Source organism: Rana temporaria, chromosome 7 (genome assembly GCF_905171775.1).
Source record: "Rana temporaria chromosome 7, aRanTem1.1, whole genome shotgun sequence".
Lineage (NCBI taxonomy): Eukaryota > Metazoa > Chordata > Amphibia > Anura > Ranidae > Rana > Rana temporaria.
In genome coordinates this window covers 27360-50122 of record NC_053495.1, presented here as the reverse complement: position 1 = coordinate 50122, position 22763 = coordinate 27360, and the positions used below count along the sequence as shown (strand labels likewise).

Below are 22763 nucleotides of genomic sequence, written 5' to 3'. Positions count from 1 at the left end.
GAACAGCGCTACTCGAAATGGGCGGAGTTCACAGAACACAACATACAATTTACCATTCGCATTCTTGGTAAAGAATCTCCCCAATGCTGCATGTGTTGGCAATGCAATCTACTTTCTCCACTGCAGGTGGCGCTCAACCTCATCGGCAGAGCAGAGGGAGAGAAAGTCAAGAGGAACACGGTTCTTCTATGGTTTCCTCTGCCATTGGGGCAGCAATCCAGTTCGATGATGAAAGCCCATGTGACTCTGGTGGCCATCTTGGGTCAGGCAAAGTCTATTCAAAACCCTGTCTCCTGAGTTTGGCATGCATTTAGAGCGACAGGTCTCCTCTTAGGGACAGTATTAGTGGAAGGGAGCTCAGGCCCAGACTGGCCGGGACTGGGGTGACCACGTGTCCCAGACTGGCCGGGACTGGGGTGACCACGTGTCCCAGACTGGCCGGGACTGGGGTGACCACGTGTCCCAGACTGGCCGGGACTGGAGTGACCACGTGTCCCAGACTGGCCGGGACTGGAGTGACCACGTGTCCCAGACTGGCCGGGACTGGAGTGACCACGTGTCCCAGACTGGCCGGGACTGGAGTGACCACGTGTCCCAGACTGGCCGGGACTGGAGTGACCACGTGTCCCAGACTGGCCGGGACTGGGGTGACCACGTGTCCCAGACTGGCCGGGACACCTTCCTCCCCTCATGATAGACGCTGTCAGTTCAGCTGAGATCTGCTCTGCTGCCTTCCGCCCGGCTTGTAGGGAATTAATATTTTTCAATGCAAGTTCTTACTGTACCCCCCCCCCCCCATGTGCCCCCCCATGTGCCCCCCCCATGTGCCCCCCATGTGCCCCCCCATGTGCCCCCCATGTGCCCCCCCATGTGCCCCCCCATGTGCCCCCCATGTGCCCCCCCATGTGCCCCCCCATGTGCCCCCACACATTCTTCGTTTAAAAATTCCCTGTCACCAACCTAAATTGCAGGAAAAAATCCAGTATATGAAATGATTCCTGGCCGGGTTTTCCTTTCCATAAAGGATTTTTATTCTCTTGCAATGTGCTAACAAATAGCTCCGCCCCCCCCCCGACAGGTTGTAGCCCTATCCTCTTCTAGGGGTGTGTAGTTAGTGCCTGTGCTGGCCCAGCTCCTTCCTTCTTACATAGCATACCCCTATCCTCTTCTAGGGGTGTTTAATTAGTGCCTGTGCTGGCCCAGCTCCTTCCTTCTTACATAGCATGCCCCTATCCTCTTCTAGGAGTGTTTAGTTATAAAAGCGTCATTGTGAAGATTCCACCCACCACCTCCAGGGGGCAGCTCACTAAAGCCGGGCACACAGGGGCAGGATATATCAGCCGTCTCGACAGAAGCCAGCATGCTGGAAAACTTGCAGCCAATGGCTGAGATGCTGACCAGTGTATTCCGGCAGGGGGAGGAGTCAGAACATAACAGCTCAGCGGGGAGATGGCTGTACTAACGTCAGGTGTGTTGGTACAGGCTCCCCTCCCCAGAGCTCCTCCTTAGGGTTAGGCATGAATATTGGCGGTAATGTATCTCAGAAGCTGGAAATTCCCGAGAGGGCGGAGTCTCTGGTTGTTAGGGTGCTGGCGGCTCCCCTCCACCGAGCTCCTCCTTAGGGTTAGGCATGAATATTGGCGGTAATGTATCTCAGAAGCTGGAAATTCCCGAGAGGGAGGAGTCTCTGGTTGTTAGGGTGCTGGCGGCTCCCCTCCCCCGAGCTCCTCCTTAGGGTTAGGCATGAATATTGGCGGTAATGTATCTCAGAAGCTGGAAATTCCCGAGAGGGAGGAGTCTCTGGTTGTTAGGGTGCTGGCGGCTCCCCTCCCCCGAGCTCCTCCTTAGGGTTAGGCATGAATATTGGCGGTAATGTATCTCAGAAGCTGGAAATTCCCGAGAGGGCGGAGTCTCTGGTTGTTAGGGTGCTGGCGGCTCCCCTCCCCCGAGCTCCTCCTTAGGGTTAGGCATGAATATTGGCGGTAATGTATCTCAGAAGCTGGAAATTCCCGAGAGGGCGGAGTCTCTGGTTGTTAGGGTGCTGGCGGCTCCCCTCCACCGAGCTCCTCCTTAGGGTTAGGCATGAATATTGGCGGTAATGTATCTCAGAAGCTGGAAATTCCCGAGAGGGAGGTGTCTCTGGTTGTTAGGGTGCTGGCGGCTCCCCTCCCCCGAGCTCCTCCTTAGGGTTAGGCATGAATATTGGCGGTAATGTATCTCAGAAGCTGGAAATTCCCGAGAGGGAGGAGTCTCTGGTTGTTAGGGTGCTGGCGGCTCCCCTCCCCCGAGCTCCTCCTTAGGGTTAGGCATGAATATTGGCGGTAATGTATCTCAGAAGCTGGAAATTCCCGAGAGGGAGGAGTCTCTGGTTGTTAGGGTGCTGGCGGCTCCCCTCCCCCGAGCTCCTCCTTAGGGTTAGGCATGAATATTGGCGGTAATGTATCTCAGAAGCTGGAAATTCCCGAGAGGGCGGAGTCTCTGGTTGTTAGGGTGCTGGCGGCTCCCCTCCCCCGAGCTCCTCCTTAGGGTTAGGCATGAATATTGGCGGTAATGTATCTCAGAAGCTGGGAATTCCCGAGAGGGCGGAGTCTCTGGTTGTTAGGGTGCTGGCGGCTCCCCTCCCCCGAGCTCCTCCTTAGGGTTAGGCATTAATATTGGCGGTAATGTAACTCAGAAGCTGGGAATTCCCGAGAGGGCGGAGTCTCTGGTTGTTAGGGTGCTGGCGGCTCCCCTCCCCCGAGCTCCTCCTTAGGGTTAGGCATGAATATTGGCGGTAATGTAACTCAGAAGCTGGAAATTCCCGAGAGGGAGGAGTCTCTGGTTGTTAGGGTGCTGGCGGCTCCCCTCCCCCGAGCTCCTCCTTAGGGTTAGGCATGAATATTGGCGGTAATGTATCTCAGAAGCTGGAAATTCCCGAGAGGGAGGAGTCTCTGGTTGTTAGGATGCTGGCGGCTCCCCTCCCCCGAGCTCCTCCTTAGGGTTAGGCATGAATATTGGCGGTAATGTATCTCAGAAGCTGGAAATTCCCGAGAGGGAGGAGTCTCTGGTTGTTAGGGTGCTGGCGGCTCCCCTCCCCCGAGCTCCTCCTTAGGGTTAGGCATGAATATTGGCGGTAATGTATCTCAGAAGCTGGAAATTCCCGAGAGGGCGGAGTCTCTGGTTGTTAGGGTGCTGGCGGCTCCCCTCCCCCGAGCTCCTCCTTAGGGTTAGGCATGAATATTGGCGGTAATGTATCTCAGAAGCTGGGAATTCCCGAGAGGGCGGAGTCTCTGGTTGTTAGGGTGCTGGCGGCTCCCCTCCACCGAGCTCCTCCTTAGGGTTAGGCATGAATATTGGCGGTAATGTAACTCAGAAGCTGGGAATTCCCGAGAGGGCGGAGTCTCTGGTTGTTAGGATGCTGGCGGCTCCCCTCCCCCGAGCTCCTCCTTAGGGTTAGGCATGAATATTGGCGGTAATGTAACTCAGAAACTGGAAATTCCCGAGAGGGAGGAGTCTCTGGTTGTTAGGGTGCTGGCGGCTCCCCTCCCCCGAGCTCCTCCTTAGGGTTAGGCATGAATATTGGCGGTAATGTATCTCAGAAGCTGGAAATTCCCGAGAGGGAGGAGTCTCTGGTTGTTAGGATGCTGGCGGCTCCCCTCCACCGAGCTCCTCCTTAGGGTTAGGCATGAATATTGGCGGTAATGTATCTCAGAAGCTGGAAATTCCCGAGAGGGAGGAGTCTCTGGTTGTTAGGGTGCTGGCGGCTCCCCTCCCCCGAGCTCCTCCTTAGGGTTAGGCATGAATATTGGCGGTAATGTATCTCAGAAGCTGGAAATTCCCGAGAGGGCGGAGTCTCTGGTTGTTAGGGTGCTGGCGGCTCCCCTCCCCCGAGCTCCTCCTTAGGGTTAGGCATGAATATTGGCGGTAATGTATCTCAGAAGCTGGAAATTCCCGAGAGGGCGGAGTCTCTGGTTGTTAGGGTGCTGGCGGCTCCCCTCCACCGAGCTCCTCCTTAGGGTTAGGCATGAATATTGGCGGTAATGTATCTCAGAAGCTGGAAATTCCCGAGAGGGAGGAGTCTCTGGTTGTTAGGGTGCTGGCGGCTCCCCTCCCCCGAGCTCCTCCTTAGGGTTAGGCATGAATATTGGCGGTAATGTATCTCAGAAGCTGGAAATTCCCGAGAGGGCGGAGTCTCTGGTTGTTAGGGTGCTGGCGGCTCCCCTCCCCCGAGCTCCTCCTTAGGGTTAGGCATGAATATTGGCGGTAATGTATCTCAGAAGCTGGGAATTCCCGAGAGGGCGGAGTCTCTGGTTGTTAGGGTGCTGGCGGCTCCCCTCCCCCGAGCTCCTCCTTAGGGTTAGGCATGAATATTGGCGGTAATGTAACTCAGAAGCTGGGAATTCCCGAGAGGGCGGAGTCTCTGGTTGTTAGGATGCTGGCGGCTCCCCTCCCCCGAGCTCCTCCTTAGGGTTAGGCATGAATATTGGCGGTAATGTAACTCAGAAGCTGGAAATTCCCGAGAGGGAGGAGTCTCTGGTTGTTAGGGTGCTGGCGGCTCCCCTCCCCCGAGCTCCTCCTTAGGGTTAGGCATGAATATTGGCGGTAATGTATCTCAGAAGCTGGAAATTCCCGAGAGGGAGGAGTCTCTGGTTGTTAGGATGCTGGCGGCTCCCCTCCCCCGAGCTCCTCCTTAGGGTTAGGCATGAATATTGGCGGTAATGTATCTCAGAAGCTGGAAATTCCCGAGAGGGAGGAGTCTCTGGTTGTTAGGATGCTGGCGGCTCCCCTCCCCCGAGCTCCTCCTTAGGGTTAGGCATGAATATTGGCGGTAATGTATCTCAGAAGCTGGAAATTCCCGAGAGGGCGGAGTCTCTGGTTGTTAGGATGCTGGCGGCTCCCCTCCCCAGAGCTCCTCCTTAGGGTTAGGCATGAATATTGGCGGTAATGTATCTCAGAAGCTGGAAATTCCCGAGAGGGAGGAGTCTCTGGTTGTTAGGGTGCTGGCGGCTCCCCTCCCCCGAGCTCCTCCTTAGGGTTAGGCATGAATATTGGCGGTAATGTATCTCAGAAGCTGGAAATTCCCGAGAGGGCGGAGTCTCTGGTTGTTAGGGTGCTGGCGGCTCCCCTCCCCCGGGCTCCTCCTTAGGGTTAGGCATGAATATTGGCGGTAATGTATCTCAGAAGCTGGAAATTCCCGAGAGGGCGGAGTCTCTGGTTGTTAGGGTGCTGGCGGCTCCCCTCCACCGAGCTCCTCCTTAGGGTTAGGCATGAATATTGGCGGTAATGTATCTCAGAAGCTGGAAATTCCCGAGAGGGAGGAGTCTCTGGTTGTTAGGGTGCTGGCGGCTCCCCTCCCCCGAGCTCCTCCTTAGGGTTAGGCATGAATATTGGCGGTAATGTATCTCAGAAGCTGGAAATTCCCGAGAGGGAGGAGTCTCTGGTTGTTAGGGTGCTGGCGGCTCCCCTCCCCCGAGCTCCTCCTTAGGGTTAGGCATGAATATTGGCGGTAATGTATCTCAGAAGCTGGAAATTCCCGAGAGGGAGGAGTCTCTGGTTGTTAGGGTGCTGGCGGCTCCCCTCCCCCGAGCTCCTCCTTAGGGTTAGGCATGAATATTGGCGGTAATGTATCTCAGAAGCTGGAAATTCCCGAGAGGGCGGAGTCTCTGGTTGTTAGGGTGCTGGCGGCTCCCCTCCCCCGAGCTCCTCCTTAGGGTTAGGCATGAATATTGGCGGTAATGTATCTCAGAAGCTGGGAATTCCCGAGAGGGCGGAGTCTCTGGTTGTTAGGGTGCTGGCGGCTCCCCTCCCCCGAGCTCCTCCTTAGGGTTAGGCATGAATATTGGCGGTAATGTAACTCAGAAGCTGGGAATTCCCGAGAGGGCGGAGTCTCTGGTTGTTAGGATGCTGGCGGCTCCCCTCCCCCGAGCTCCTCCTTAGGGTTAGGCATGAATATTGGCGGTAATGTAACTCAGAAGCTGGAAATTCCCGAGAGGGAGGAGTCTCTGGTTGTTAGGGTGCTGGCGGCTCCCCTCCCCCGAGCTCCTCCTTAGGGTTAGGCATGAATATTGGCGGTAATGTATCTCAGAAGCTGGAAATTCCCGAGAGGGAGGAGTCTCTGGTTGTTAGGATGCTGGCGGCTCCCCTCCCCCGAGCTCCTCCTTAGGGTTAGGCATGAATATTGGCGGTAATGTAACTCAGAAGCTGGGAATTCCCGAGAGGGCGGAGTCTCTGGTTGTTAGGGTGCTGGCGGCTCCCTGACAACCGCTATCCCCGGGAAGGAATAACGCTGCGAACGCGTCCAATCTCATTTTATACATTCAGGAAATCGCGAATGGCGGAACCGCAACATCATTTGTGGCCTTTTGTTTGTAAATGTACTTTTCCCCGATAATTACGGCAGATAATTAATGAGCGTTGCGGATCCCTCCTGACAAATGTCAGTAAATTGGCCCCTCGCTGAGCATTTCCTAACCCTGGAACTTCCCCTCTCAGCTTCCTGATTCTCCCGACTTTCACACGTTTTGTAATAATGTCCAGGCTGTTATCAGATGGGGGGAGGGGAGGCACGGCTTCGGAGAGCCCGCTGCTGACGTCAGAAGATTCCCCATTCAGGACCAGGCAGAAGGTGCAACCGCCAAGAACACTCCCCTGCGGGAGCCTCACCTGTCCCATCATCCACCAGTCCTGTCCCCCGATGTCTGTAAATCGGTCCTGCCCCCCCCCACTCTGTAGCTCAGTCCTGCCCCCCCCACTCTGTAGCTCAGTCCTGCCCCCCCCACTCTGTAGATCGGTCCTGCCCCCCCCTCTCTGTAGATCGGTCCTGCCCCCCCTCTCTGTAGATCGGTCCTGCCCCCCCCTCTCTGTAGATCGGTCCTGCCCCCCCCCCTCTCTGTAGATCGGTCCTCCCCCCCCCCCCTCTGTAGATCGGTCCTGCCCCCCCCACTCTGTAGCTCAGTCCTGCCCCCCCACTCTGTAGATCGGTCCTGCCCCCCCCTCTCTGTAGATCGGTCCTGCCCCCCCCTCTCTGTAGATCGGTCCTGCCCCCCCCCTCTCTGTAGATCGGTCCTGCCCCCCCCTCTCTGTAGATCGGTCCTGCCCCCCCCCCTCTCTGTAGATCGGTCCCTCTGTAGATCGGTCCTGTCCCCCGATGTCTGTAGATCGGTCCTGCCCCCCCCACTCTGTAGCTCAGTCCTGCCCTCCCCCACTCTGTAGATCGGTCCTGTCCCCCCCCACTCTGTAGATCCATCCTGACCCCCCCCCAGTCTGTAGCTTGGTCCTGCCCCGGCCCCCCCGGTCTGTAGATCAGTCGGTCCTGTCCCCCCCTCCTGGTCTTTAGCTCGATCCTGCCCCCACAGTCTGTACATTGGTCCTGTGCTGCCCCCCCAGTCTGTAGATCGGTCCTGCCCCCTCCCCCCGGCCTGTAGCTCCGTCCTGCGCAGCCCCCCCTCCCTGGTCTTTAGCTCAATCCTGCCCCCCCGGTCTGTAGATCGGTCATGCCCCCCCTCCCCGGTCTGTAGATCGGTCCTGCCCCCCTCCCCGGTCTGTAGATCGGTCATGCCCCCCCTCCCCGGTCTGTAGATCGGTCCTGCCCCCCTCCCCGGTCTGTAGATCGGTCCTGCCCCCCCTCCCCGGTCTGTAGATCGGTCCTGCCCCCCTCCCTGGTCTGTAGATCGGTCCTGCCCCCCTCCCTGGTCTGTAGATCGGTCCTGCCCCCCCTCCCCGGTCTGTAAATCGGCCCTGCCCCCCCTCCGCGGTCTGTAGATCGGTCCTGCCCCCCTCCCTGGTCTGTAGATCGGTTCTGTAAAATCTGCAGCTTTACATATAAACCAATCAGCTTCCACGTTTTATTGTCAAAGTTTCATTTAACAAACTGAAGTTAGAAGCTGATTGGTTTGGAATTATGACCTCATCACTGACTCTCTCCATCATTAAAGGGGAAATTACTGGGGGGGGGGGTCATTACAGCCCTGAGGAAATAAAATTCCAGTTGGTTGGCATCCCATGAAAGGAGACGACTGAGGGAATGGGAACGGATCGACTTCAGCCAATCGGTGACATCAATAGATGATTGTGACTTGTTAGAGAGGAATCCCCAGACGGACCTTGTGCAGCTAGGAGACCGGTTAAACCCAGCAAAGAAGGTACAGGCAAGACAGCTTCTGTGGGAGAAGCAGGCGCCGTTCTCCCAAGAACCCGGGTACACCACACTAGCTATGCACAAAGTTGAGACGCCCGGACAGAACCCCCTACGACAACCCCCATACCGTATCCCTGAAGCAGTCCGAGAGGAAATGCGGACGGAGATACAGGAGATGACTCGGCTGGGGGTTATCGAGCCGTCAGACAGCCCTTGGGCCTCGCCTGTAGTTCTGGTGCCTAAGAAAGATGGGACCACCCGGTTCTGCGTAGATTACAGGCGGCTCAACGAACGGACCACCACTGACGCGTACCCGATGCCCCGGGTAGACAAATTATTAGACCGCATTGCCAGGGGGCGCTACCTGACCACCATTGACCTGTGCAAGGGTTATTGGCAGATCCCCCTGGCCGAGGATGCTATCCCTAAGTCGGCCTTCGTCACCCCATTTGGCCTATACCAGTTTAAGGTTATGCCATTTGGAATGAAGAATGCTCCGGCTACCTTTCAGCGTATGGTGGATAGACTCCTCGATGGCTTCCAGGACTTCGCGTGTGCGTACCTGGATGACATTGCGGTCTACAGCGAGACTTGGGAAGACCATTTAGTCCACGTGTGGGTGGTGCTGGACAAGATTCGGGCCGCCGGCCTGACCTTGAAGCCAGAGAAGTGCCATTTAGGCATGGCAGAAGTGCAGTACTTGGGTCACAGGGTAGGATGTGGGACCCAGCGACCAGAGCCAGCTAAGGTCGAGGCGGTAGCTAACTGGCCCACACCTATCACCAAGACCCAAGTGCTAGCCTTCCTGGGGACGGCAGGGTATTACCGACGTTTTGTCCCCGACTACAGTACGGTGGCCAAGCCCTTGACGGACCTGACTAAGAAAAACTTACCTAAGCAGGTCCTGTGGTCGCCAGCTTGTGAAGCCGCGTTTCGGGCCCTGAAGCAAGCTCTAGTGAATGCCCCTGTCCTGGCTGCCCCAGTGCCTAACAAACGTTTTCTCGTCCATACAGATGCTTCCATGTATGGTCTGGGGGCTGTGCTAAGCCAGGTCGGGGAAGATGGAGGGGAGCACCCTGTCGCGTATCTCAGCAGAAAACTACTACCCAGAGAAGTGAGTTATGCGGCAGTGGAGAAGGAGTGTTTAGCCCTGGTCTGGGCACTAAAGAAATTGAGTCCTTATTTATACGGACAAGAATTTTCCCTCATTACGGACCACAACCCCCTAGTTTGGCTTAACCGGGTCTCAGGAGACAATGGCAGACTGCTGAGGTGGAGTCTGGCACTACAGCCTTACAATTTCACCATCAGCTACCGACCCGGTAAGCAGAATGGGAATGCGGATGGATTATCTCGGCAAACAGACGTCTCTACGCCTTCTCTGTCCGGTCATCCCCAAGTTGACCCGCCAAAGGGTCAAGCCGGGTCTGCCGGAGTGTTCCACAAGGAGGGGGCCATGTGACGGACCCATCCGTATACTGGACATATTGTGTTCGTCTGCTTTGCCGTTTTACATGAAGTCGTCAACACCCCCCCCCCTTCGACGGCGCTGTGCGGGAGAATTGAACAACCCAACTGGACTTAACCCAGATAGCCGTCCCCTGGAGTCAACCGCATACCAACGAACTATAACAGACTTTGTCTCCATGGCGATGTGCCTCTGCCCGAGGAGATCATTGAATTTCGTCCCAACTGTCTCCCGCGCAGAGGGGAGGAAACTGTGATGCATGCTGGGAAATGGTGGGGATGTATGTTTGAAATGTCCCCATGTTGTTCTGTTATTTCAGTCTCCCATCTGGTCCCCTAGGGGAGTGTCCACCAGGTGGGAGACCTGCATAAATACGGGCGGGTAGCCCACAGTAAACAGTTCGTGTTTTACCCTCATAATGGAGCTTGGTCTCGTTACTGGAGGGGATTGGGTTACTGGCCACTAAGGACGGTGTATGGAGATGGTGGCCGGTTGGAACCTATTGCACTTTGGCGGTTAATGGCGGTTCGTGTCCTTTGGAGCTCGGGAAGAGAGGTACCGCAACAATGATCATCCATGTGGATGAGTGGCCACTTCCTTCTAGTCACATGGGGGGGGGAGGGGAGCAAAGGAAGACATAACATAAAAACTATCAGATTTCCTGGAAGATGTGCAACAAACTTCCCCTCCCCCCCTCCCCCGCATAACCGCGCCACATATTTCTTCTCCAAGAAAAACAAAAAACAAGCGACATAAAGACGCACAAAAGCTGACCGGTGAGATCACGTCCGTCGTGCGAATGGGGGCGCAGAGTGAATGGGGGCGCAGAGTGAATGGGGGCGCAGAGTGAATGGGGGCGCAGAGAGAATGGGGGCGCAGAGTGAATGGGGGCGCAGAGTGAATGGGGGCGCAGAGAGAATGGGGGCGCAGAGTGAATGGGGGCGCAGAGTGAATGGGGGCGCAGAGTGAATGGGGGCGCAGAGTGAATGGGGGCGCAGAGTGAATGGGGGCGCAGAGTGAATGGGCCCCCAAGTGTTAGAATAAAGTGACCAGATTTTTTAAATGAAATCCGGGGACATCTTTTTTCTTTACTAGTAATGGCGGCAATCAGCGGCTCTCTGCCCGTCGCCCCCTCACAGCCTCTCAGGTCTCATTCTCCGGGGCCCCGGCTACTCCTGGGTGGGGATCGGAGGAAGATCACTCCGCCGGGGAAGGAGATCGGCGGGCGGGTGGGACTTGAGCCAAGGCGGAAGAACATGCGAGTGAAACTGAAGAAATATTCCCCCCCCCTCCCCCGACCAGCACCTGATCCTCAGAAAGGGGCACAGATAATAGGAAAATACCCCCCCCCCCCCACCAGCACCTGATCCTCAGAAAGGGGCACAGATAATAGGAAAAAACCCCCCCCCCCCCCGACCAGCACCTGATCATCAGAGAGGGGCACAGATAATAGGAAAATACCCCCCCCCCCCCCCCGACCAGCACCTGATCCTCAGAAAGGGGCACAGATAATAGGAAAATACCCCCCCCCCCGACCAGCACCTGATCCTCAGAAAGGGGCACAGATAATAGGAAAATACCCCCCCCCCCCGACCAGCACCTGATCATCAGAGAGGGGCACAGATAATAGGAAAATACCCCCCCCCCCCCCGACCAGCACCTGATCCTCAGAAAGGGGCACAGATAATAGGAAAATACCCCCCCCCCCCCCGACCAGCACCTGATCCTCAGAGAGGGGCACAGATAATAGGAAAATACCCCCCCCCCCCCCCGACCAGCACCTGATCATCAGAGAGGGGCACAGATAATAGGAAAATACCCCCCCCCCCCGACCAGCACCTGATCATCAGAAAGGGGCACAGATAATAGGAAAATACCCCCCCCCCCGACCAGCACCTGATCCTCAGAAAGGGGCACAGATAATAGGAAAATACCCCCCCCCCCCGACCAGCACCTGATCATCAGAAAGGGGCACAGATAATAGGAAAATACCCCCCCCCCCCCGACCAGCACCTGATCCTCAGAAAGGGGCACAGATAATAGGAAAATACCCCCCCCCCCCCCCGACCAGCACCTGATCATCAGAGAGGGGCACAGATAATAGGAAAATACCCCCCCCCCCCCGACCAGCACCTGATCATCAGAGAGGGGCACAGATAATAGGAAAAAACCCCCCCCCCCCCCGACCAGCACCTGATCATCAGAGAGGGGCACAGATAATAGGAAAATACCCCCCCCCCCCCGACCAGCACCTGATCATCAGAGAGGGGCACAAAAAATAGGAAAAAACCCCCCCCCCCCCCCGACCAGCACCTGATCCTCAGAAAGGGGCACAGATAATAGGAAAATACCCCCCCCCCCCCGACCAGCACCTGATCATCAGAGAGGGGCACAGATAATAGGAAAATACCCCCCCCCCGACCAGCACCTGATCCTCAGAAAGGGGCACAGATAATAGGAAAATACCCCCCCCCCGACCAGCACCTGATCCTCAGAAAGGGGCACAGATAATAGGAAAATACCCCCCCCCCCCCCGACCAGCACCTGATCATCAGAAAGGGGCACAGATAATAGGAAAATACCCCCCCCCCCCCCGACCAGCACCTGATCCTCAGAAAGGGGCACAGATAATAGGAAAATACCCCCCCCCCCGACCAGCACCTGATCCTCAGAAAGGGGCACAGAAAAAAGGAAAATCCCCCCCCCCCCCCGACCAGCACCTGATCATCAGAGAGGGGCACAGATAATAGGAAAATACCCCCCCCCCCCGACCAGCACCTGATCATCAGAGAGGGGCACAGATAATAGAAAAATCCCCCCCCCCCCCCGACCAGCCCCTGATCATCAGAGAGGGGCACAGATAATAGGAAAATACCCCCCCCCCCCCGACCAGCACCTGATCCTCAGAAAGGGGCACAGATAATAGGAAAATACCCCCCCCCCCGACCAGCACCTGATCCTCAGAAAGGGGCACAGATAATAGGAAAATACCCCCCCCCCCCCCGACCAGCACCTGATCATCAGAGAGGGGCACAGATAATAGGAAAATACCCCCCCCCCCCCCGACCAGCACCTGATCCTCAGAAAGGGGCACAGATAATAGGAAAATACCCCCCCCCCCGACCAGCACCTGATCCTCAGAAAGGGGCACAGATAATAGGAAAATACCCCCCCCCCCGACCAGCACCTGATCCTCAGAGAGGGGCACAGATAATAGGAAAATACCCCCCTATGGTAGTAGGCACGGCGGAGCGGTGGGGGGGGGTGCAATTCTAATTTTTTTATTTTATTCTGCACTGATTGTCTTTGAAATTGCCCCTCCCCCTATTAAATCCAATCTGGGGACAAGACCCGGGACAGACTTGGTCCGGGGACAGTGTCCTCAATCCGGGGACTGTCCCCCGAAACTGGGGGTGTAGGGTCCCCATCATAGATACCAGGGGGAGGGGAAGAGCCCCACTTCTGACCGTCTTCTGGTGTCCGCAGACATCTCCAGCTCTGTGCACACTCGTCCTCCACAACACGCCCTACTGGGACCCCAGTATACACATTTTGGGGCCCCTGTACAACAGACTGCCTGGAGCCGGACACATGGGATAGCGGCTTTGTAGCGTCTATCTGGTCACCGTCTCCGATCTCTGCCAAAGGAATGGATAGAAAAGCCTCCAGGACCGGTGAGAAATGTTACTGGGAGTTCTCAGGGGCCCCAGAAATCCACAGGTCCAAATCTGGAGAAATCTCAGGGGCCCCAGAAATCCACAGGACCAAATCTGGAGAAATCTCAGGGGCCCCAGAAATCCACAGGTCCAAATCTGGAGAAATCTCAGGGCCCCAGAAATCCACAGGTCCAAATCTGGAGAGTTCTCAGGGGCCCCAGAAATCCACAGGTCCAAATCTGGAGAAATCTCAGGGGCCCCAGAAATCCACAGGTCCAAATCTGGAGAAATCTCAGGGGCCCCAGAAATCCACAGGTCCAAATCTGGAGAGTTCTCAGGGGGCCCAGAAATCCACAGGTCCAAATCTAGAGAATTCTCAGGGGCCCCAGAAATCCACAGGTCCAAATCTGGAGAGTTCTCAGGGGCCCCAGAAATCCACAGGTCCAAATCTGGAGAAATCTCAGGGGCCCCAGAAATCCACAGGTCCAAATCTGGAGAAATCTCAGGGGCCCCAGAAATCCACAGGTCCAAATCTGGAGAAATCTCAGGGGCCCCAGAAATCCACAGGTCCAAATCTGGAGAGTTCTCAGGGGGCCCAGAAATCCACAGGTCCAAATCTAGAGAATTCTCAGGGGCCCCAGAAATCCACAGGTCCAAATCTGGAGAATCCTCAGGGGCCCCAGAAATCCACAGGTCCAAATCTGGAGAAATCTCAGGGGCCCCAGAAATCCACAGGTCCAAATCTGGAGAGTTCTCAGGGGCCCCAGAAATCCACAGGTCCAAATCTGGAGAAATCTCAGGGGCCCCAGAAATCCACAGGTCCAAATCTGGAGAAATCTCAGGGGCCCCAGAAATCCACAGGTCCAAATCTGGAGAAATCTCAGGGGCCCCAGAAATCCACAGGTCCAAATCTGGAGAGTTCTCAGGGGGCCCAGAAATCCACAGGTCCAAATCTAGAGAATTCTCAGGGGCCCCAGAAATCCACAGGTCCAAATCTGGAGAATCCTCAGGGGCCCCAGAAATCCACAGGTCCAAATCTGGAGAAATCTCAGGGGCCCCAGAAATCCACAGGTCCAAATCTGGAGAATCCTCAGGGGCCCCAGAAATCCACAGGTCCAAATCTGGAGAAATCTCAGGGGCCCCAGAAATCCACAGGTCCAAATCTGGAGAAATCTCAGGGGCCCCAGAAATCCACAGGTCCAAATCTGGAGAGTTCTCAGGGGGCCCAGAAATCCACAGGTCCAAATCTAGAGAATTCTCAGGGGCCCCAGAAATCCACAGGTCCAAATCTGGAGAATCCTCAGGGGCCCCAGAAATCCACAGGTCCAAATCTGGAGAATTCTCAGGGCCCCAGAAATCCACAGGTCCAAATCTGGAGAATTCTCAGGGGCCCCAGAAATCCACAGGTCCAAATCTGGAGAATTCTCAGGGGCCCCAGAAATCCACAGGTCCAAATCTGGAGAATTCTCGGGGGCCCCAGAAATCCACAGGTCCAAATCTGGAGAATTCTCGGGGGCCCCAGAAATCCACAGGTCCAAATCTGGAGAATCCACAGGCCCAATTTATCTGCACCCTGCACCCATACAGATGGAAAATAAGTACCAATGTAGTAAAAGTGGCGGAGAAATGTTACATACCTTGTGTGTGATCAGTGGGGGGGTCAGCTGTGTGAAGGATATCCTCTGCTGGCGGAGATCTCTGCAATCTTCTAATAGGAGGAGGGGGCTGGGTGGGGGATCTGCAATAATAGGAAGGAGTGGGGGGTTGGGTGTGACTTCACTTCTGCAATCTGAGCCTGGGGCCGGGTGTGGAGTCTGCAGTCTGGGGCCGGCTCTGGGGGGGTTAGCTGCATGAAAAAATACATACAAGTCAACATTTCATCACAAACGCCACACCCCGAGGAAGCAATCCGCATTCCGTACATTTCCCACACAAATGTTACAAATGTACCAAATATATAAAATACACCAAAATGTAAAAAGTACAAAATATAGAGCAAAGCAATACCCCCCCCCCCCCACACCCACCCATGTACAATACGCCCCACACCCACCCATGTACAATACACCCCCCCCACACCCACCCATGTACAATACACCCCCCCCCCACACCCACCCATGTACAATACACCCCCCACACCCACCCATGTACAATACTCCCCCCACACCCACCCATGTACAATACTCCCCCCACACCCACCCATGTACAATACACCCCCCCACACCCACCCATGTACAATACACCCCCCACACCCACCCATGTACAATACACCCCCCACACCCACCCTTGTACAATACACCCCCCCCCACACCCACCCATGTACAATACGCCCCACACCCACCCATGTACAATACGCCCCACACCCACCCATGTACAATACTCCCCCCACACCAACCCATGTACAATACACCCCCCACACCCACCCATGTACAATACACCCCCCCCCACACCCACCCATGTACAATACGCCCCACACCCACCCATGTACAATACACCCCCCCACACCCACCCATGTACAATACACCCCCCCCACACCCACCCATGTACAATACGCCCCACACCCACCCATGTACAATACACCCCCCCCACACCCACCCATGTACAATACGCCCCACACCCACCCATGTACAATACTCCCCCCACACCCACCCATGTACAATACACCCCCCACACCACACCCACCCATGTACAATACATCCCCCACACCCACCCATGTACAATACACCCCCCCCCCCCACACCCACCCATGTACAATACATCCCCCACACCCACCCATGTACAATACACCCCCCCACACCCACCAATGTACAATACATCCCCCACACCCACCCATGTACAATACTCCCCCCACACCCACCCATGTACAATACACCCCCCACACCCACCCATGTACAATACACCCCCCCACACCCACCCATGTACAATACGCCCCCCCACACCCACCCATGTACAATACACCCCCCACACCCACCCATGTACAATATGCCCCCCACACCCACCCATGTACAATACATCCCCCACACCCACCCATGTACAATACACCCGCCACCCACCCATGTACAATACGCCCCCCCACACCCACCCATGTACAATACACCCCCACACCCACCCATGTACAATACACCCCCCACACCCACCCATGTACAATACACCCCCCCCCACACCCACCCATGTACAATACACCCCCCCACACCCACCCATGTACAATACACCCCCCACACCCACCCATGTACAATACACCCCCCCCCACACCCACCCATGTACAATACACCCCCCCACACCCACCCATGTACAATACACCTCCCACACCCACCCATGTACAATACACCCCCCACACCCACCCATGTACAATACACCCCCCCACATCCACCCATGTACAATACACCCCCCACACCCACCCATGTACAATACGCCCCCCACACCCACCCATGTACAATACACCCCCCACACCCACCCATGTACAATACGCCCCCCACACCCACCCATGTACAATACACCCCCCCACATCCACCCATGTACAATACACCCCCCACACCCACCCATGTACAATACGCCCCCCACACCCACCCATGTACAATACGCCCCCCACACCCACCCATGTACAATACACCCCCCACACCCACCCATGTACAATACGCCCCCCACACCCACCCATGTACAATACGCCCCCCACACCCACCCATGTACAATACTCCCCCCACACCCACCCATGTACAATACACCCCCCACACCCACCCATGTACAATACACCCCCCACACCCACCCATGTACAATACATCCCCCACACCCACCCATGTACAATACTCCCCCCACACCCACCCATGTACAATACACCCCCCACACCCACCCATGTACAATACACCCCCCCACACCCACCCATGTACAATACGCCCCCCCCACACCCACCCATGTACAATACACCCCCCACACCCACCCATGTACAATATGCCCCCCACACCCACCCATGTACAATACATCCCCCACACCCACCCATGTACAATACACCCGCCACCCACCCATGTACAATACGCCCCCCCACACCCACCCATGTACAATACACCCCCACACCCACCCATGTACAATACACCCCCCACACCCACCCATGTACAATACACCCCCCCCCACACCCACCCATGTACAATACACCCCCCCACACCCACCCATGTACAATACACCCCCCACACCCACCCATGTACAATACACCCCCCCCCCACACCCACCCATGTACAATACACCCCCCCACACCCACCCATGTACAATACACCCCCCACACCCACCCATGTACAATACACCCCCCCACATCCACCCATGTACAATACACCCCCCACACCCACCCATGTACAATACACCCCCCCACATCCACCCATGTACAATACACCCCCCCACACCCACCCATGTACAATACGCCCCCCACACCCACCCATGTACAATACGCCCCCCACACCCACCCATGTACAATACACCCCCCACACCCACCCATGTACAATACGCCCCCCACACCCACCCATGTACAATACGCCCCCCACACCCACCCATGTACAATACGCCCCCCACACCCACCCATGTACAATACTCCCCCCACACCCACCCATGTACAATACTCCCCCCACACCCACCCATGTACAATACACCCCCCCCCCCACACCCACCCATGTACAATACACCCCCCCCACACCCACCCATGTACAATACGCCCCACACCCACCCATGTACAATACACCCCACACCCACCCATGTACAATACGCCCCCCCACACCTACCCATGTACAATACACCCCCCACACCCACCCATGTACAATACACCCCCCACACCCACCCATGTACAATACACCCCCCACACCCACCCATGTACAATACACCCCACACCCACCCATGTACAATACGCCCCCCCACACCTACCCATGTACAATACGCCCCCCACACCCACCCATGTACAATACACCCCCCACACCCACCCATGTACAATACACCCCCCACACCCACCCATGTACAATACACCCCCCACACCCACCCATGTACAATACACCCCACACCCACCCATGTACAATACGCCCCCCCACACCTACCCATGTACAATACGCCCCCCACACCCACCCATGTACAATACACCCCCCACACCCACCCATGTACAATACACCCCCCACACCCACCCATGTACAATACACCCCCCACACCCACCCATGTACAATACACCCCACACCCACCCATGTACAATACGCCCCCCCACACCTACCCATGTACAATACACCCCCCACACCCACCCATGTACAATACACCCCCCCACACCCACCCATGTACAATACTCCCCACACCCACCCATGTACAATACATCCCCCACACCCACCCATGTACAATACCCCCCCCCCCACCTACCCATGTACAATACGCCCCCCCACACCCACCCATGTACAATACCCCCCCCCCCACCCACCCATGTACAATACACCCCCCACACCCACCCATGTACAATACGCCCCCCACACCCACCCATGTACAATACACCCACCCATGTACAATACACCCCCCACACCCACCAATGTACAATACACCCCCCCCACACCCACCCATGTACAATACGCCCCCCACACCCACCCATGTACAATACACCCCCCACACCCACCCATGTACAATACACCCCCCACACCCACCCATGTACAATACACCCCCCCCACACCCACCCATGTACAATACGCCCCCCACACCCACCCATGTACAATACGCCCCCCACACCCACCCATGTACAATACGCCCCCCACACCCACCCATGTACAATACACCCCCCACACCCACCCATGTACAATACACCCCCCACACCCACCCATGTACAATACACCCCCCACACCCACCCATGTACAATACGCCCCCCACACCCACCCATGTACAATACGCCCCCCACACCCACCCATGTACAATACACCCCCCACACCCACCCATGTACAATACTCCCCCCACACCCACCCCAAGGGCTGAAAAGCAAACATCCTCCAGACATGACAATGCAACCCAACCAGTTCCTAAATACACCGGAGACGTTCCATTCAGGAGGACAATAGAAGAGATTTGGAGGAATTTACTTATTTAGTCCTTTGCTGTGGGCGGGTCTGTGGGCGGGTCTGTGGGCGGGGTCAGCCAGCTCTTAAACTGGTCACACATGATACAATATATGAGGTCACACCTAAACATTTCCATTTGTAAGCAGTCATGCCGGCCCTTCCGCTATTCTAAAGCCTCATACACACGTTTAGATATCCGTTTTTGTGGCATGCGATTCTCATGTCAAAAGTGAAGAGGTAACTTACAATTAGGGATGAGCCCAACACCCCCCGGTTCAGTTTGCAGCAGAACATGTGAACAGGCAAATCATTTGTGTGAACACCGTTAAAGTTTATGGGACACAAACGTAAAAAAAACTCAAAAGTGTTCATTTTAAAGTTTAATATGCAAGTTATTGTCATAAAAAGTGTTTGGGGACCCGGGTCCTGCCCCAGGGGGAGTGTTTGGAGACCCATGTCCTGCCCCAGGGGAGTGTTTGGGGACCCAGGTCCGGCCCCAAGGGAGTGTTTGGGGACCCGGGTCCGGCCCCAGGGGAGTGTTTGGGGACCCGGGTCCTGCCCCAGGGGAGTGTTTGGGGACCCAGGTCCTGCCCCAGGGGAGTGTTTGGAGACCCATGTCCTGCCCCAGGGGAGTGTTTGGGGACCCGGGTCCTGCCCCAAGGGAGTGTTTGGGGACTCAGGTCCTGCCCCAGGGGAGTGTTTGGGGACCCGGGTCCGGCCCCAGGGGAGTGTTTGGGGACCCGGGTCCTGCCCCAGGGGAGTGTTTGGGGACCCAGGTCCTGCCCCAGGGGAGTGTTTGGAGACCCATGTCCTGCCCCAGGGGAGTGTTTGGGGACCCGGGTCCTGCCCCAGGGGGAGTGTTTGGAGACCCATGTCCTGCCCCAGGGGAGTGTTTGGAGACCCATGTCCTGCCCCAGGGGGAGTGTTTGGAGACCCATGTCCTGCCCCAGGGGAGTGTTTGGAGACCCGGGTCCGGCCCCAGGGGAGTGTTTGGAGACCCAGGTCCTGCCCCAGGGGAGTGTTTGGGGACCCGGGTTCTGCCCCAGGGGAGTGTTTGGGGACCCGGGTCCTGCCCCAGTGGAGTGTTTGGGGACCCGAGTCCTGCCCCAGGGGAGTGTTTGGGGACCCGGGTCCTGCCCCAGGGGAGTGTTTGGGGACCCGGGTCCTGCCCCAGGGGGAGTGTTTGAGGACCCGGGTCCTGCCCCAGGGGAGTGTTTGGGGACCCGGGTCCTGCCCCAGGGGAGTGTTTGGGGACCCGGGTTCTGCCCCAGGGGAGTGTTTGGGGACCCGGGTCCTGCCCCAGGGGGAGTGTTTGAGGACCCGGGTCCTGCCCCAGGGGAGTGTTTGGGGACCCGGGTCCTGCCCCAGGGGAGTGTTTGAGGACCCGGGTCCTGCCCCAGGGGAGTGTTTGGGGACCCGGGTCCTGCCCCAGGGGAGTGTTTGGGGACCCGGGTCCTGCCCCAGGGGAGTGTTTGGAGACCCGGGTCCTGCCCCAGCGGAGTGTTCGGGGACCCATGTCCTGCCCCAGCGGAGTGTTTGGGGACCCGGGTCCTGTCCCAGGGGAGTGTTTGGGGGCCCGGGTCCTGCCCCAGGGGACATCTATCAATGCAAAAAAAAAAATCAATATGGCCGTTTTTTCAGGAGCAGTGATTTTAATAATGCTTAACGTGAAACAATAAAAATGAAATCTTCCTTTAACCGCTTCCCGCCCAGCCCATAGCCATATGACAGCCACAAGAACCTTTCGTCCCTCCGGGCGGCCGTCATATAACGTCCTGGGATCCCCGCAGTGTGGAGCGTGGGCTCAACGCATCACTGGGGACTAGGGTGACCATGTGTCCCGGATTGCCCGGGACAGTCCCGCATTTTGCAGGTCTGTCCCGGGCACCTTCATTCCAGGACAATACAGTGTCCCTGAATGAAACTGACACAGCCACCCCCCCTGGGCCAATCTGATGCCCCCAAAAAAAGGCAGCCACATCACCGTTTTACTCACTGACAGTACTTGTCCTGGCCAGGAATGCCTGAAAGAGCACAATCCCCACCCCCTGTTTGACCTCTGCCGGGTTAGCCCCCCCTTATTAGAAATGTTGACTTTTTTTTATGCAATTTGTTAGATCTTTGTTAGATCAGGTTAGATCAATCATTGTTTGCGTTAGATCTCACACAGAAGAAGCAATATTAACAGTTATTTGCTGGGGGGGCTAACCCGTCATCAGCCCCCCCTATCAAATTTTCTGGCCAAAAATCATTCAGGCTAATAGATATTCGTTAGATCCGGTAAGATCAAGTGGTTTTAACGTTAGATCTCACATAATTAGAGACTTATTAAGTGATTAATGAGGGGGGGCTGGCCCCCCCTCATCAATTTTTTGGGGCAAAAATCATTCAGGCTAATAGATATTCGTTAGATCCGGTAAGATCAAGTGGTTTTAACGTTAGATCTCTCATCGTTTCCGAGATATTCCACATATAAAAATAGATTTTAGGTGGTACATATGCATGGACATATGGACGGGTTGGCCCCCCCTTATCAAATTTTTTGGCCGAAAATTATTCAGGCTAATAGATATTCGTTAGATCCGGTAAGATCAAGTGGTTTTAACGTTAGATCTCACATCATTTCAGAGATATTCCACATACAAATACAGATATTGGGTGTATACAAGGACTAATGAGGGGGGGCTGGCCCCCCCTTATCAATATTTTTGACCAAAAATCATTCAGGCTAATAGATATTCGTTAGATCCGGTAAGATCAAGTGGTTTTAACGTTAGATCTCACATCGTTTCCGAGATATTCCACATAAAAAAATAGATTTTAGGTGGTACATATGCATGGATATATGGACGGGTTGGCCCCCCCTTATCAAATTTTCTGGCCGAAAATCATTCAGGCTAATAGATATTCGTTAGATCCGGTAAGATCAAGTGGTTTTAACGTTAGATCTCACATAATTAGAGACTTATTAAGTGATTAATGAGGGGGGGCTGGCCCCCCTTATCAAATTTTCTGGCCGAAAATCATTCCGGCTAATAGATATTCGTTAGATCCGGTAAGATCAAGTGGTTTTAACGTTAGATCTCACATCGTTTCCGAGATATTCCACATATAAAAATTGATTTTAGGTGGTACATATGCATGGACATATGGACGGGTTGGCCCCCCCTTATCAAATTTTTTGGCTGAAAATCATTCAGGCTAATAGATATTCGTTAGATCCGGTAAGATCAAGTGGTTTTAACGTTAGATCTCACATCATTTCAGAGATATTCCACATACAAATACAGATATTGGGTGTATACAAGGACTAATGAGGGGGGGCTGGCCCCCCTTATCAATATTTTTGACCAAAAATCATTCAGGCTAATAGATATTCGTTAGATCCGGTAAGATCAAGTGGTTTTAACGTTAGATCTCACATAATTAGAGACTTATTAAGTGATTAATGAGGGGGGGCTGGCCCCCCC

At 55.6% G+C, this 22763-nt stretch overlaps 1 protein-coding gene across 1 annotated transcript in view; it reads right to left on the bottom strand.

Annotated features, from left to right (window-relative positions):
- The window catches only part of LOC120944887 (protein SSUH2 homolog), a 55073-nt gene extending 40068 nt beyond the window's left edge, over positions 1–15005 (bottom strand). The window contains exon 1 of the mRNA XM_040358637.1: positions 14878–15005. The gene's annotated coding sequence lies outside the window, so the exon portion shown is untranslated. The remainder of the gene's footprint in view (positions 1–14877) is intronic.
- Positions 15006–22763: the final 7758 nt, after the last annotated feature.